At 49.4% G+C, this 12,891-nt stretch overlaps 1 protein-coding gene across 1 annotated transcript in view; it reads left to right on the top strand.

The window, feature by feature from the left end:
• The window catches only part of PPP2R5A (protein phosphatase 2 regulatory subunit B'alpha), a 1,092,153-nt gene that overhangs the window by 350,980 nt on the left and 728,282 nt on the right, over positions 1–12,891 (top strand). The window lies entirely within an intron of this gene.

Raw genomic sequence — 12,891 nt, forward strand, 5'->3', positions numbered from 1 at the left:
AAAAGGTCATTTGATCCTTTATTTTCAATCCTTTGACTGGACACCACGAAGCCCTCGTAACACCTGTTCTCAGTAAATGTCTGTGTCCCAACCAATTGCAACTGCTTGTCTGCGTATTACAATTATGTGAAGACAACTAATGCCATGAGAGTGCTCCATTACCATCGTACAAGGAGTCTAGAGGTAACAATTATGTTACAAATCGCTGTCCAGCCGTGGGGAAGCTGCTCGTTCCCAGCCTCTGAGCCCTGGCTCGTTCTCGGCTTGGCCGGATCAAGTGGTTGGAGACCACTCTTGCAAGTTCAATTGCCTCGAATTAACGTGTATTTTGCAGGGAATATTTGTTGTGGCAGACGATGTCACCTTGGCTCAGGGTGTGGAATTTTGCTTCGCAACATGGTGTCCTTGACAGTCTGCTGCTCACGCCGTGGGTTATTCTGCTGGCACAGCACCTTGTGGTTTGGGATTTCTCCAATACCATTGCAGCCTACTGTATTCCTCTGAGGCCTGCTCTGGCTTGGGTTATGGAGTTCTTAGTATCCATAGGTTATTAGAGGTTTACGGTCGGTCAGGTCCCTTGAGTACTCCTATCCTTCCATAGGGTTAGTTGCATGTATGCATCTGCAAGCCTGTACACAACTTCTTCTTGCTTCTTGGGTTTCTGCGGTGCTGTAGCAAGCCTAATGACAAAAATAACCGTACTGACCTTGTGTATGTGTCACCATCCTCTATCTCATCGAACTGTATGTGTTCTTGGTGTAAATTGGTGTGTGTGTATCAGTTGCGCGGATGCACGTGTGCTTCGTGTCCAACAGAGCTACGTCGTTGGGATGTCTCAAACGACCTGTATCATGGAAACGTTGGTACGATGCCTTTAGTCAAGTCGGTCCATGCGGTTGTCTCCAACTCTGTCCTGTGTTTCTTCATCCACTCTATGCAGAGTTCACGTTGTCGCAGGAGCACATGGTCGGCCGGCAGGGTACCTTTTGCGGTAGTTATGCATGGCTGAAGCAGTGGGGATCGGCATAAGTTCATAGGATCGGCGGCTATGTTGTTGCTGGTACTTCTTCCGATTAGGGGTTCGTCCGGGACGGAGGGTCTGTCCGGATTTTCCCCCTTCAAATGACTCCCTGCTTGCCCTCTGTTACTCATTAGAACGGGCTATGCATAATGCATGGGAGCACCATATCCGAGCGCAACAAGTTGGGGCTATTTTATCAACGTCTCAGCCGCTCTCGCCCTCAACCTCTTCTCAGGAAGGGGAGCTACCATGGATGTCACAAACTCCCGATTTATTTCCAGCTACAGAGGCAGTTTTACCTGCTGATAAGCCCGAAGAGGCGGGCCATACGACCATTTTAAATCTAACCTCTGATGGCGCAGCAGCTGACATGAACGATGGTGTTATGCATTTTGCTGTGAAAATACTCCTTAAACATTTTGGGCGCATACATAAGGACTCGCAACAACAGGGTGTGATTGTGCAAAGTTTGGCACACTTAGACCAGCTTAAGCTTGGTGCAAAGCCCATTTTGCAAATGAACATGGACGCTATGGGCAACTCGCACGTTCCGGAGGACGCTGAGGTGCTACAGGGGCCTGTGGACATATACAATATTGAAGTATGCTTAGGCTCTTCTCTGGCTAATCACACTGAGGAGGCCTCGCCCTTGAGGTACAAAACTCAAAGAACGTTGTAGATTGAAACTTGCTGTCCAGGCTGCTGCAAATAATGCTCCCGCCACCCAATTTGTCTGTGTGGAAACAAGCGACAGCCTACTGAATTCTACAACTGTGGGGTGTCCTAATCAATCCAAAAAGCAAAGGAAAAGAGTCACGACTCCAGTTCAGACAAAGGAAAAGTGTGGGGACATTGAGAAGCTGTTTTGTGAAAGAGGTCTCAGTAGCACCGATGCAGACTGCTGATACACCTTTGGGTGGCAGTGTACTTCCACCTTCTGCAGCTTGCAACCGCCACCCTGGTCCAGTTGTGCAGACCTTCAGAGATGTTGCCCTCACAGTAGAGTTGAGTGAGATACGGGCCTCTGTTACCTTCCTTGCAGGAGTCCACTGCACTGACTCCTTTAATACTGAGCATTAAAACCCGGGACTATAAACCTTTAAATTGTGCGGCAGTATTGTAGTTAATGGCGAAATTACCCTTGCTGAGGATATTCCATTCTACTGAGTTTGATTTCATTGAACAATCTAAGGTCAAAGTATGGCAATTAACCAGACTCTACTGCTGGCTCGTGGATACCATCTGATAGGCTTTTATAAATTGACATTTGGATCACTTGAGTGCAATTTAGATATTACGATCCCTGAAGCAATCCCATCCATTTGTTGTGCTAAGTGCATTAAAGAAAGGAATAGGGGGCTGGTTACAAAGGTTGTCGAGCTTACGCAATCACTTGCACCTATGTGCAACTTGCAGGGGTGCGAATGGCTGAAGTTTCCTTCTTGGCCAGTCGTTGGATGAGGATTACAGTTGCTGAGTTGGAACACTAGAGGTTAACGGCACTTGTTCACGGATTCGGAGGAGGGCTCCTTACCTCTTATAACGGAGCCCGATGGTATGTGCCAAAAGTCTTAGTTAACTGATAGGGTTTGATGGGAAACAAGGGTGACTTGGGGAGACTTTCAAGGGGTCTTTTGATTTGGGTGCGACAATATATGGGTTCTCGGGTGTTAAGTACCAACGCCTTTGAAGACAGTTATGGCTGTCGAAAATTAAGTTTAATCTCCAACATGAAAGCAAAGGTTTACTCTTCATAAACGTATATGACCCACCTGATGGTGCTTTTACGGAAGACCTTTTTGCTTTCATCGATGTATGTGTGGGCTGAGGGAGTGCTGGTGGAAATTAGTTGATCTTAATAGGGGGAGAATTCAACGCACGCTGTCTTGACAATGATCTGTTCCCCATTTGATCTGTTGCTGCAACGGAAACGGAATACTCTGGAGAGTAAATGGGTAGATTTTCTTAGGGAATGGGAGTTTGTATTGCTCAACGGAAGAGCTAGAGGAGATGTTCCGGGGAAGAGGACATGGAGAAGCGCCCGTATCTGGGCTACTTTGGACTAACTGTTCGGTAGTAATGACATTCAAGAGCATATGCAATCCATTGACATATATCCTAATGACAATAGCGACCGCTCCCCCCTGAGATTAATACTACAATTCTCTGTTAACGACGTTGGGTGCTCCTCGATCAAAGGTGTCGTGCCAAGTAACTATGGCAATTGCATTCAGTGGTCTAGCAGGAGTATTGAGAGGGGCTCACGTTAGGTAAATAACATGTGTAGGGCCTGCTGGCAGACATACTCCCCTTTGTGTGGACGAAATGGAGTGCTGGATAAGCGCTTCTATGTCAGATGTGGCGTCCATTAAGGTGGTTTGCAACATTGTCCTAGGTAAGGTGCACAGCAACCCATTAGAAGACCAGATTTGCAATGTTATACATGTCATGCGCAGCGAATTGCGAGAAAGAGGGTTGGGGCCAGGCCCCTAATTTTATCACCAAATGAGTGTGATTAAAAACTACTATCGTAGATGGTTACTGGAATGGAAAAATTCTGGCCAAAACATTCAGTGGCAGAGGTTGATGGGCGCCTTAATCAGTAGAAACCCAAGGACTATCTGGCAGCTATTAACTGTGGCCAAAGGCCCTAGAGAGAAAAGTATCTTAAATCCCATTGGTGAGGCAGTTTGGTTGGACCAATATGGTGGCAAACTAAGGCACGTGCCATCTACTACGATCTCTATTGACATTGGGTACAGTGAGCGCTGGCCGATTGATGCGTCGTTTCATGCTTTGTTGGTTGCCATCAAGGCTCTTAAATGTTCTAGGGCCCCAGGGCCGAATGCTTGCGAATGTGGTCCTTAAAAGGGACCCAGCTATGAGGGCTCTGTATCTGAAAGCACTGTTAGATAGAGTGTGATGAACATACAATTCCATCCGCTTGGAGGCAGTCTGCGCTTGTCCCAGTACATGAGAGGGGTGATGGGTAAATTGCAGACTGTTGTCAATGTTGGTCGTGACTGGTAAGCTATTTTCAAGCCTGGTATTGAAGGAGCTACAGGATTGTGTAAAATCAGAAAATATCCCGCATGATCTGCAGATGGGCTTCCGGCCAGACTCCACCACCACCAGTCACAGCATTCGCATGCGTGACCACCTGATCCTTGAGGCGTGGCGGAGGGGCGCTCTGGTGCTTTATGTTGTGTTCCTCGACTTTAGGTCAGCCTTTAACCTAGTGAATGGAGCTAGGCTTTGGAACAAGCTGAAACTGCTGGGGTGTCTGGAGTGGTAGCTGACATTGCGAAGGAAACTTTGAGGAGACTAGTGCTAGAGTTCGTCTTGACAACGGTGGGGTGGGGGGAGGAGTGACTACGCCTGGGGTGCTCTGCAAGAGTCTGGCAAGGCTGTGTCCTGGCTCCCCTGCTGTTCAACCTATATGTAACAGATCTTCTGGAGCGAATGCTGACCAGTTCATATTGCCCACCCGGGATAGGAAGGACGAAAGTCGCCAGCATGTACGACCTCATAATCTTTGATCACACCCTTTGGATGTAGGGCTATGTTGGAGGAACTAGCAGTCTACGCCAGTGAGAATGATTTGGTGGTGAAGATTGGAAAAAACTAAATATTGCTGGTGGCTGGAGTGAAAGTTGCTACCAGCCTGGGGGACAGAGTATGTTGACCACTATCCCTGCCTTGGGTTGGCGATTAGTGCAGAAAACAGCTGCTCCCACATCGTTGCCACTGAAAAGAGGAAGGCTGCACTGTTTGTTTAGCTGCTTGTTTCGCACATAAAACGGCAGGTTACTCCTTGGAGGGGATTTTTATACTCTACAGACAGTGCTTCTGTCTGGCAATTCTCTGTGGACTCGAGGCTTTAAGAATGAACGATCTTGGATGGTTGAATTGCCTAGAGGGCGTGTTTTGGAGGAAACGGTTGACGCTTAGATCCCTGGTTCCCGTGGAAATGCTGCGTTTAATCTAATGGTGCCCAGGTGGAAAGGAAAAGGGATAAGTTATAGCTAAATGCCAAGATGAAGCCACTATGCCCGATTTTGAAAATTATGGGTGCAATGGGGGGTGAAGTAACCAGGTTAAGAGTGGTACATTTGAAGATCTGGCGGTGAACACCTTCCTGGCTACTAATTTATATCCAAATTGGGAAGTTAGGCGGGGGTTCTCGTCTTTGAAGGCCTCGTAAAAAGCCAATGTTGAGCTTATAGACTGGAATAGAAACTATGAACACGTCTCCTTTAAAAAGCTTAAAATGTATATCCAGGGTCACTTATAGGTTTAAAAAAAAAAGCAATTGTATATTACTTTGAGCCCTAGGATGAAAGTGCATAGATGAATACTATGGTTATGTATTAACCAGTTGCCTGTAAACAGTTTTGTGTGCACAAATGGATCTAGTACTAGACCAACGAGTGTTGTATATGTAGGTGCAGTGTAGTTATGGAAACATCTAAGCACCTATTTGAAGAGTGTTCTCCTTTTGAGTACTGTTTACATGTGCACTTATGAGAGTCTTGTTTAAAATTATGACTCCAGTACGTCTAATGATTTTTTTTTTTTTGGGCGAGCTCTTCAAATTCGCCTTCACGCTCGGTCCACTTGGCGCTTTTTAGAATTTGGAATGTGATTGCCAGCATGACAATAGTGTTTTACAATCACACGATTGCACCCAGGATCGATAGCACTAGTCTGATCTGGTAAGAAGACTTTATTCCAATCTTAAATGCAAACGTACGGTTCAACTTCTAAACCGTCCTCACTGTACACTTTCTTTTCAGAGCCCAACGTGCAGAAATTGAACGCGAACGGTAGCTTTTCTAAGCCTCTCATTCACTCGATAGAAAAAGTATGAACAGTAGACAGTCGCGGGGAAGTATGGTTCATACCATTGTTGGGAATTTAAACACTATTATTTCGAGTAGCATACCGATCAAGTCACCATTATTCAACCGCACAGTGAATTCCACAAATGCCGTTTGGTCCAAAGCGAAATGAGAATTATAAAAGGGTACTATGTATAACGAATAACAGCGTTGCATGATAATTGCATGAACCAAGATTCACAGTACAATTGGACACAATGGTCACGCCATATAACGAGAGTTGCTCGAAGATTATGCCGACTGCAATACTTGACAGTTTTTTTTTGTATGTGTTGTATGTTTTCTCTCCATGTTTTTTTCTTCTGAATGTATCACTTGTGTCTTGTGGGTACCCTGCTCATTACCAAAACGCTTTTTGTATATACACACACGTGGTTGCTTTACACTTTGCTTTATTAATTTTGCTTTGATTATTAATATATGAACACATTTACTAAATTGATCAGACTAGGCCCTGACGAAGGACATAGTCTGAAATGCATTGGTCAGATGGACAGAATTGATTGTTTTTTCAAGAAATTAAAATACAGTTTTCTTTGTAACGGAAGAAGTTATTTTTACCATTATTCTCATAAAACAAGCATCGAAAAGATAGAAAATAACCCCGAGTGGGTACAAGGGTGTGCGGGCCACACCAATGGCTAATTAGCCTAGGTCCTTTTATTCACATTTATTGTTGTCCTACATGTTGGCACCTACTTTTAGGCTGCACACCACGAAAATAGCAAATTAATTGTTTGAAGCTGCAAACATTATAAAGGCAATAAAGGAGTGGTGCCCACTCAACCACTTTCATTGCTAAGCGAATTCATTGTTGTAAAATCATTTTAAGATCAGGATTCTTGCTGCTAAGGTATACATTTGTTACTTGATATTGTTACTTGTTATTGTCTTCTGCCATAATTGATGTAATTTATGTCTATGCTGCTAGTGTGTTTGTTGTGAAGATTGATTTGTCAAGTACTATCTACATGTATTTACTCTTGGGTCCCGTCCCCTTTCCTCCATACTGTATGGGCGTCCCTCGCGAGGGACGGGAGACAGAACCTTTTTCACCAGAAAAAATCATCTTCCCCTTTAAATTTAGAGGCGCGTGAGGGCACGGCCCTGGGAGCTTGCGCTCGCCTGACTCCGCCCACCGGCCCCACTCCTCAGTCCCCTTTTCTGCGTCGACGGAAACGGGCCGGACTTACCAGTGCTCCTGGGTTTAGCTTCGGCCATGTAATACCACGCGCTCTTCCCCGGATATTCTTTGTCTTTTTCTTTTCAATAGGTACTTGCTCCTCCAACGCCACACTCCTCCCCGGCGCATGTCGACTTAAGCGGGCTTTAGCAGGTGTCGAGCCTCCGAGGGGCTCTTCCATACAACCTACCCCCATGCCCTTTGTCTCCGCTGCCTTGTTCCCGACCACGGCTGAGAAGGTTGTTCCGCGTGCGACGCATTGACTCCATGGGCACTGAAGAACAGGCTAGCTAGGTGGAGGGAGCTCTTCCAGAAGTCCCCTAAGGAGGACCTAAAGGACTTCGTCAAACATACTTCTATTAACCATTGCACCCCATAAGAGCGACTCGCCCCATGGAAGCGCCCAACCGGGAGGAACCTGTTGGGTTCTAGTACCAGCACACGTACTGAGGCCAGTCCAGCTACAGGCCTCACGGCCGAGGGGTCTACGGATCCTTCCGGTGTCAGTGCTGAGGGACCGCAAGGTTCTTTTACCAGCGTTTTACCGGCAACACCCTAGTACCGGCATCATGTCCGACGGGGCGCCTTCACGCAGCACTACCGGTAGCTCTGCTGAGGGCAATACACCTTCCAGGTCACGTCCTGAGGTGCGGGATAGGTCTTTTGTTCCAACACCAAGCCTCTTGGGCGGCGGGGCTAGTTCCAGCAAGCCAGGCACCACGACTTCGGCACGTGGCACGCAGCTCGACAAAATGGCCGCTGCGTCAGATAAGATGGCCGCTCATCCGATACCCCCTCTTGCGGGGCGGGTGGAGGAAAGCGTCACAAGGTGGGACTGGTGTCAACCAGGTGCATGCGCTACAGTTTAACCATCAGCAGTGCAGGGCAGGCTTCCCTTCACCCCAGGCGGACTGTGCCCTGGCCCCAGCTGCCCTTGGCCACTCTGTCAATATCACCTGCCACATCTACAGCCTCCAAAGACCGGTTCTTCGAAAGGTATCTAGGACTGATGCGAACTCCCTAGATGGGGGACATTCTCTGGGATGCCATAAGGAACATGCTCCCTCAGGTCACCCCACCGGCACCCATTGTCATTCCTCCGATGGCTCCGGTGCCACAGGCCCCAGCACAGACGCAGCTGCCCCAGCTGGCTCCTCTGATTTCAGCTTCTCTGCCTCCCACAGTACAGGCGATTCATCACCAGCCTCTGAAGGAGCCACAGGCTCCGGTCTCCACAACGCCCAGCACTCCTCCACCAGCCCTGGACCCCCTCGAGCCTGGCGGACACGGAAGAGGAGGAGGATCCCGACACGCTATCTTCAGCCAGGGCCTTCCACAAATGCCTTGCAGGTTTGGCAGACTATTTGGGCCTTCCTCAGCTCGAGGTAGAGCAACCCGAGGAAGGGGGTCTTAGCAGAAGTCCTCAACCCTAAACCCCCCCCCCCCTACCAAAACGGGGATCCCGATGCAGAAAGACGTAGTTGCCCTGACCAAGAAGGTGGCTCAAGACGCACTCGACCCAGCCTGTCAATTGGCACCTCAACGCCAAGTACAGGCAGATGGAGGGGGACACTTTTGCTTTCAGCGCATCCCCAACCGCACTCTTCTGTGATAGCTGCTGCATCACTCTATTCCAAGCCTCAGTCGTCCTCGGCCACCTAGTCCTCGACACTGCTAGGCAAGGAGGAGATGATCTTGGAGACGTACGGGATGAAGCTGTACTCCAACGCCTCCTTGCACCTGTGAAAGGCCAACGCAGATACCATATTGGCAGCCGCTAACCAAAGGCTCTGGTGGGAAATTGCGGACTTCCTCCCAGAACTTCCAGCACAGAGCTAAGCGCACTTCAAGGCGGGTCTAGGAGAATCCAGGCTGGTAGCGCAGGACATTATGGACTCCACCGTAGCCCACATAGATACCTCTGCCCATGGGCCATCTGCATTCCCCTGGACATGAGAAGGACGGCCTGGCTCCGAGCTGATAGTTTAATCCTGATGTCCAGGAACGCGTATTGGACTTTCACTTCAAGGGCAGTGACCTCTTCTCATCCACCACGGATGAGGAATTGGATAAAAAGAACAGCTTGCAAACCGCGAAGTCTTTTTGTTCTTACAAAGGCCACGCCCATGGCCTACACCCATTTGCATCAACGCTCCGTCCAAGGGGCAGACGTTTGGTGGGTTCCGAGGCTTCTGAGAACAGAGGTCCAGACAACTGAATCAGCATAGGATGAAACAACAAAAAGGAGGGGGTGGGGGAGTGCAAGGGTTTTTTCCAATCACCCTCCTCCGCAACAGCCTCCGAGAGGGGAAAAAAGGCATGACACGCCCCTTTTAGGTCCACATGTATCTGGTGGGGGGCAGGCTTGCCTTTCAATGTGCAATTTTGGCGCCAGAATTTTTTGGAACCCTGGATCGCTCTGTAGTATCCACGGGGGTACCGCCTACCGGTACCTTCCTCTACTCCTTCCTCCCCTCAGATTGGGACAGCAACTCTGTTGGCGGAGATCAGGTTGCTCATCCAGAGCCAGGCTGCGGAAGAAGTCCCAACCTCCCAGCGAGGCTTGGGCATTTATTACAGGATTTTTGCCATACAGAAGATCCAGGCTGGCCTGAGAGTTGTGCTGGACCTTTCCACCTCAATCTCGCTCTCCCTCTGCAAAAATTCAAGATGGTTACACCAGCTCTTATTGCGGAAACACTGGACAAGGGAGACTGGATGTGGTCCCTGGATCTGATTGACGCTTACCTACGCGTCCCTATTTGACAGCCGTATCATTCCTTACTACGCTTCAGGATCATGGGCTTCCAATTCCAATACAAGGTGCTACCCTTCGGCCTCAACTCGGCTCCCAGGGTTTTTTCCAGGTTGATGAATGCACTGGCAGCCCTCCTCGGGGCCCAGGGCCACCACGTCTACCCATACTTGGATGGCTGGCTCGTCCGGGCCACCTCTCCTGAAGTGGTTCCGCATACTGCCTCCGCACTTCACGACCTGGGGTTCACTATCAATCTCAAGAAGTCTCAGCTGCAGCCCACGCAGAGCCTGACCTCCTTGGGCCTCATCTGCGACACAAGCTCTCTGAGAGTCTTTCCCTCGGAGGACAAGATTGTGGCCATCAAGAGAGCTACAGCTCACTTCCTCACCAGGCCTGTGACCTCGGCCTGGTGGTACCAACACCTACTGGGACTTACGGCAGTGGTACTTTTGGCCGTGCCCCATACAAGACTCAGGATGCAGGGATTACAGCTGCACTTCGCAGCCTCATGGTATCAGGAGACAGGCTCCCAAGAGGAGCCAGTCAACATTCCTCCCTTTCTCCTCTCGGAACTCCTCAGTGGTCCGCAGACTTCAACTTGAGGCAGGGCAAGCCCGTCTGGCAGCCGGCCCCTGAGGTCACGCTTACTGCAGACTCTTCCCTAGAGGGCAGGGGAGCCACCCTGCACAACCACAGCGTCCATGGAGTTTGGACTCGGCAGGAGTACCACATCAATTGGCTGGATTTGAAGGCCATATGGCTGGCGCTCAAGGCCTTTATCCCTCTTATTGAGGGCAAGACAGTTCTTATCCAGACAGACCACTCCACCAGCATGTATGTCAACCAGCAGGGGGGCACCAGATCCCCTCTGCTGTGCAACCTGGCAGTCGGCATGTGGGAATGGACTCTGGAGAACATTTACCTCATGGCTGTCCACCTCCCGGGGGAATCCAACCTGAAAGCGGACAGGCTCAGCAGACTGGATGCGGACAAATACGAGTGGCAATTGAACTACCTGGTACTGAAGGAGATCTTCCTCAGGTGGGGGCATACCCAGGTGGATCTTTTTGCCTCCCGGGACAGCAGGAAAGGCCAACAGTTCGCCTCCTGGCAGGGGCAGGGCTCAGGCTCCCTGGCCGACGCATTCCAGATCCAATGGAATGACATGACGGCATATGCCTTCCTGCCCACAGCACTAGTCCACAGGGTGATCTGCAAGATAAAGGAATCCCGACACCTCAACATCATTTTGATAGTTCCCTTGGTGGCCGGCCAGAACGTGGTTCTCCGAACTCCTCTGCCTTTCGGACAGACCACCCACTTCCCCCCTGCTCCTCACAAGCTAACCCTTGCAGCCTGGTTCCTGAGCAGATCACGCTGAAACACTTAAGTCTATCTCAGGCTAACCTAGAGATCATCCAGGGCGCTAGAAGCAAGGCTACTATGAGCCAATATAAGTAAATGGTCTAGATTCTGTCATTGGGCCGACTCTAGGGAGACCGTCCCTTTTAAGTGCACTTTGGATGACGTGCTCTCCTTTTCAGCACACCTCGCCCACTCCGGTGTGCAGGTGGATACATGCCGCACCTATCTGGCAGCCATAAGGGCTTACAGGAACTCGGAGGAAGGCTTCTTCTTCTCCTCCAACCCGCTGGTCAAGCGACATCTGGCGGGCCTCCACAGGCTTAAAGAAGCCATACCTGGTGTGGGACCTTAAGGTTGTGTTTGGCGCCTTGGCCCACAAACCTTTTGAGCCTATGGCGTCCGCGGACATCAGGCTGCTCACCATGAAGACAGCTCTGCTTGTGGGCCTCAGCTCGCAGAGTCAGCAAGATCCAGGCTCTGGTGGCATTAGAACCCTACACCACTTTTCACAGGTACAAGGTCGTCCTGCAGACGCACCCTGTTTTCCTACCCAAGGTGACGCCTCCTTCCATCTCAACGAGGAAATTCTTACCCACTTTCTTTGCCGACCCCAAAGACGAGCCTCAGAGGGTCTTGCACTGTCTAGATGTCAGACACGTGCTGAAATACTATCTGGACAGAACCAAAGACTTCTGCAAGTAGGACGCCTTATTTGTCACTTTCGGTGGGTCAAGGCCCGGTTATCAGGCCTCCATAGCAAGGTGGATGGTTGCGGCCATCAAGGAGGCCTATGAGGGGCAGCACAAACCAGTGCCGGCTAACATAAATGCCCATGCGGTCAGAGCCAAGGCCACGGCCATCGCGTTCCAACAGCATGTGCCATGGCAGGTCATCAGCAGGGCGGCTACCTGGGCCACCTCTTTGGCTTTCTGTAAAAACTGTTTGGACGCCGCCTCTAGGTCAGACGCAGCATTTGGGCAGGCGGTTTTAAGAAACCTGTTTTCTTAAGGAGGGGTTCCTCTCCACCTTGGGGCTACATTCAGTTGTAATCGCCCATACAGTATAGAGGAAAGGGGACGGGACGCAAGAGTAATTAATAGTTACTCACGGTAGTGACTAATGCACTTTAAGTCCATAGTCCCCTTTCCTCCAGACGTCCCTCTATCCTCCCCTCTAATAATACTGGTGTCATTAGACAATGCCGATCATTGATGCATCAATAGGGACCGCGGAGTGGTGCCGGTGGGTGGAGTCAGGCGAGCGTATGCTCCCAGGGGCGCGCCTCTAAATTTAAAGGGGAACAAGATTTTTTTCTGGCGAAAAAGGTTCCGTCTCCCGGCCCTCCCGAGGGACACCCATACAGTGTGGAGGAAAGGGGATTATTCACTAAGAGTATGTTAGTCACTACGCCGAGTAACTATTATTGTATTCACTTTACCATAGGGAATTTTGTCTATGCTGCTAGTTTGTCTGTTGTGAAGATCGATTTGCTAAGAGCTGTATACTTGTATTTTATTCACCTTACAATAGTGTATTTTCTGCTATCATAGTTGATGAATGCATTTTACCTTTGTTGTCAATGATTGTAAAGTCTTTTGACTAATAATAAATATAAATAAGTAATGTAACATTTAATGAATGTAAACTCCATTTATTTGCTAAT

This window comes from Ambystoma mexicanum, chromosome 4q, assembly GCF_040938575.1.
Source record: "Ambystoma mexicanum isolate Mex_15411 chromosome 4q, UKY_AmexF1_1, whole genome shotgun sequence".
Taxonomy (NCBI): domain Eukaryota; kingdom Metazoa; phylum Chordata; class Amphibia; order Caudata; family Ambystomatidae; genus Ambystoma; species Ambystoma mexicanum.